Genomic DNA, 5132 nt, shown 5'->3' on the forward strand with positions numbered 1-5132 from the left:
CTATGCGGATAGCGCTGATATCCGCGGATATCTGGACCATTGAAATACTGTATGAGGTCCAGGACGTCATGGGAGACAATCAGAGGGCTCCCAGCAGAAGCACCAACAACCAATCACAGAGGGGAACCGTGGCCAGCCCCACTTGACCTCATTGAGCCAATCAGAGACCTCCCAGCCTAAGCCCTGGCACCCAATCACAGAAAGGAACACTGGCCAGCCACCCTTGTATAATAAGGAGAGGCTGCCATGATGAGACAGATCGTCCTGGCTTGCTGAATGCTTCCTGAGAGACATGCTCCAGTGCTAGTGCCCTACAAAGGGCTGTACACAGTTATAAACCTAAGATGTTCAGTGATTAACCCCTTCACTATCACTACAGTATTCTTAAATCATTCATTTGCTTGATTGATGTCATAAATGTGACATTTAGAGCGTGTGCTTCTAGCCTAGGAAGGGCTGTACACACAGTGATAAGCTGTTCAGTGATTAACCCCTTCACTATCACTACAGTATAGTTAAATCATTCCCTGGCCATGGTGCGCACCAGTCCAGCACGGCCGTCACTACACAAACAGCTGTTTGAGGTGCGTTTGGTGTGTAAGTGTGAAGCAGTACTCAAATTACACTCCCTGATTGATGTATACACATGGAAGATGTATTAAAGCACTGGGCTTGAAAACCACCATGGCCTGCACTATGGCCATGGTCCGCACCAGTCCAGCACAGCCGTCACTACACAAACAGCTGTCAAATCCAGATTTTTCCCCGGGACTTTTGGCGTGTATCCCACTCCGCCATGCCCCCCTCCAGGTGTTAGACCCCTTGAAACATCCTTTCCATCACTTTTGTGGCCAGCATAAGTGTTTCTAGTTTTCAAAGTTCACCTCCCCATTGAAGTCTATTGCGGTTCGCGAAAGTTCGCGCAAACCAAACTTTTGCGGAAGTTCGCGAACCCGGTTCACAAACCAAAAATCTGAGGTTCGGGCCATCTCTGGTTGGCGTCTTTACTGCTGGCAAGTTGAACCAGTGAAGGGGGCTAGTATAGATCTCTATACATATAAACAGGGCCGGATTTACCATAAGGCACTGTAGGGACATGTTTTTTTGTGTATATTTTTTGTAAATTTACTTTGCTGTTTGCCAGCGCAAAGTAGCTATAGCTGCCAAATAGTTAATGAATTTGAGATATTACTTTGAAGGCTTTTTTTCTTTTTAACTGCAGCTATAGTAAATCAGGCCACAGATCTTTAAATAATTACCATAAGCCAACTTGGAAAATGTTAAAGCAGGGATGAGCAACGGATTAAATCCGGATGAAATCCAGCGGTCATGTGACTACAAACACTTCCTCCATCCGGGTTGAAGGAGGAAGTGTTTGTAGTCAAGTGACGCGGCTTGGAGCACAGTGTGGGAGGCGCTGTGGGACAGATAAAAGAAGGCTGCTGGGTAAGTTTAACCCCCCACCCACCCACTCGCTCAGCTGCATTCATTATCCAGATTAAATCCATTACTCATCACTGTAAAGGACACCCTTGGCGCTTTGAGTCCGCAAGGAGAAAAGCACAATATAAATGTTATTTGTCTTGTCTTGTCTTGTCTTGTCTCTTTGCAGAACTTTTTGGAAAAAAGTACAAATTCTTAAAAGACAACTATCAAAGTAAACTGTCATTCTGTAAGCCCTACATAAATATAGATCTCTTAGCCAGTAACAATAGAAAGCTTTTCAGAAGTCTCAGATTACAGCCTGTGTGAAAGGAATACCTTGAGTTTGCTTATATAACTCTTTGATGCTCCTTATTTTTTACTTCAGATTTTGCATATTTTCTGTGGTTGCATAATACTGCATGATGATGTAGATTTGTCCTCACCATATAACAGCTGCTTGTTATGGATGTGTTGTACATTTATACATTCATGTATATTGTAAATGGTGAAGTAAAATGTGATATTTATTTTCATTTTGTGTCTTTTCATGCAAACTTTTTAATAAACAGATTTGCCGAGAGGACAGCTGAGAGATTCTTCAACTACAGAGAAAGGATCTAAAGAGAAGGAGTCTTATTTTATTCCTGTACTTTGATGCTTACACTCACCATTCAGAATGCGCTCTTCCTGGCTGGTAATCTAATCTTGACTGTTTACTTTTGAACTGTGTGAAGCAGAGATGAGGCACACAGAGCTGCAGCTGATAAATTATTTACACACTATTTTGATGGATTATTTCTGCTTTCTGTCATGCTGAACACATTTTAGTCACATGATTACAGCCAGTGAGGACTGTCTCTGTATGCTTGATGTGCTGGACACAGTCCTCCATAGTAATGCCCACAGTGAAAACTGTTCACTGTAAATGTCATATTTTCCTCACAAGAAATTAAAAGATGAAAAAAAGCTGTTGTTTTGCTATTTGCTAGTAGAATTTTAGTTAACTTTGATAGTTGTTCTTTAATGTAAAATAAAAAATCATGAAGGACACCTGAAGTGGAAGGGATACAGTATTATTAGAGATTAAAGTGCTAACATATTCCGTGGCACTGTACAATGTAACAAACAAACATGAGGTACAAAATAATACAACGGTATACACCAATATATGAAATACAGAGTTGGTACAAAATACAGAATCAGTACAAAGTACAGAATTGGCCATAAGAGTGACAAAATTAATATAAGTAAACAAAATTCAAGACACAAAAGGGTGAGCGAGCCCTGACCTTGCTATGTTACAATCTAAAGGAATAGGGGAGGAACAAGAGGTGGGGTGGTATACAATATTCATACCTAGAGGCAGTATGCTTTAGGTTATCTAGTAGTAGTACAACTTGGCCAGAGGTCAAAAGGTAAACTGGCCTAAGCAGAGCGCATGATTGACGAAAAAAGTGAGTTTTGATGGTACGTTTAAAGATATCAAAGAATGGAGAGTCGAACACGCTGATACCAGTGCAGGAGATTTGGTCGCAGCTGTCGCCACCATAGGCCGTAATAGGAATTACGGCTATAGCAGGCACAGGGAGTAACTTCAGCGCCGTCAGAAGACGGAGCTGAAGTTACTCTTAAAACATAATATTATTTCATTCCCCACTATCCATGGCGGCCTGGAGGGGGAATAGTATTTATTGCGGCCGGGACTTGTGCAGAAGCAGGATCAGCCATATACCGGCTGAATCCTGCGCCCAAGTCTCCAGCGCCGTTCTCTCTCGTACGCTGGAGAGTGACAGATGTGCTGTGGCAGAGAATTCCAGAGGAGGGTTGAAACATGTGTGAATTATGTGAATGCGAGGAGGTTATTCTAGAGGAGGACAATAGAAGGTCATGTGCAGATCTGAGATTGCGATATGTTATGGAGTCTGACACTTATTTCCTTTTAAGCCACCTGTTTAGTCTGGCATTTATGAACACCTATTTCCTCTGTAACCCAGTCCGCTCTGCAACCCTGTATTAATCTGAGACATACAGTGGGGTGCGAAAGTTTGGGCAACCTTGTTAAACGCCATGATTTTCCTGTATAAATTGATGGTTGTTACGATAAAAAATATCAGTTAAATATATCATCTAGGAGACACATACAGTGATATTTGAGAAGTGAAATGACGTTCATTGATTTACAGAAAATGTGCAATAATTCTTTAAACAAAGTTAGGCAAGTGCATAACTTTGGGCACCAAAAAAAAAGAAATGAAATCAATATTTAGTAGATCCCCCTTTTGCAGAAATTGTAGCCTCTAAACGCTTTCTGTAGGTTCCAATGAGAGTCTGGATTCTGGTTGAAGGTATTTTGGACCATTCCTCTTTACAACACATCTGTAGTTCATTCAGGTTTGATGGCTTCCTTGCATGGACAGCTCTCTTTAAAGCGGAATATAACCCTGCATTTCAACTTTGCTCTAAAACATTATTTACAGTATATTATATGCAACCAGCATTTTTTTTTTTTACTAGACCAGCATTGGAAGGGTTACTCAGGGCTTTAAAGTTCCTTTAGATTTCTGCAGACGCATCCGAAGCTGAAATAGATACATTTTGTTTACATAATGTATCTAAGTGTTGAATGTGACTCATCTCTCTCACTGAGAAGGAGCTTGGACGACAGCCAAAGAGTGTGTAACTGTTTATCAATAGATACATGTAACTAAATAGAATGTATCTATCTGAACTTCTGCATATCTCTCCAGGACCTTTAAACCTCTGTGTTTAACCCTTTCAATGCTGGTCTAGTAAAAAAATGCTTTTTGCATATAATATGCTGTAAATAATATTTTAGAGCAAAGTTGAAATGCAGGGTTATATTCCGCTTTAACTCACACCACAGATTTTCAATTATATTCAGGTCTGGTGGCTGAGATGGCTATTCCAGAACATTGTACTTGTTCCTCTACATGAATTTCTTAGTGGCTATGGAGCAATGTTTAGGGTTGTTGTCTTGTTGAAAAATCCAGCCCTGGCGAAGCTTCAGCTTTGTCACTGATTCCTGGACATTGGTCTCCAGAATATGCTGATACTGAGTGGAATCCATGTGTCCCTCAACTTTGACAAGATTCCCAGTCCCTGCACTGGCCACACACCCCCAAAGCATGATGGAACCACCACCATATTTTATTGTAAGTAGCAGGTATTTTTCTTGGAATGCTGTGGTGTTTTTCCTCCATGCATAATGCCCAAATAACTCATTTTAGCTTCATCAGTCCACTGTACCTTATTCCAAAATTAAGCTGGCTTGTCCAAATGTGCTTTAGGATACCTCAAGCGGCTCTGTTTGTGCTGTGGGCGGAGAAAAGGATTCCTTTACATCACTCTTGCATACAGCATCTCCTTGTGTAAAGTACGCCGAATGGTTGAACGATGCACAGTGACTCCATCTGCAGCAAAATGATGTGGGACTGTTCTCACTATTTGTCGCTTCTGTTTATCCAAGATTTTTCTTGCACTGCCACTTTGAGCCTTAACTAGAAATGAGCCTGTGGTGGAAATAGACAGCTGAAATCTCTGAGACAGCTTTCTGTATCCTTCCCCTAAACCATGATGGTGAACAATCTTTGTCTTCAGGTCATTTGATAGCTGTTTTGAGACCCTGTGTTGCTATTCTTCAGAGAAAATTAAAAGAGGAGGGAAGCTTACAATTGACCCCCTTAAAT

This window comes from Hyperolius riggenbachi, chromosome 8 (genome assembly GCF_040937935.1).
Source record: "Hyperolius riggenbachi isolate aHypRig1 chromosome 8, aHypRig1.pri, whole genome shotgun sequence".
Classification (NCBI taxonomy): Eukaryota; Metazoa; Chordata; class Amphibia; order Anura; family Hyperoliidae; genus Hyperolius; species Hyperolius riggenbachi.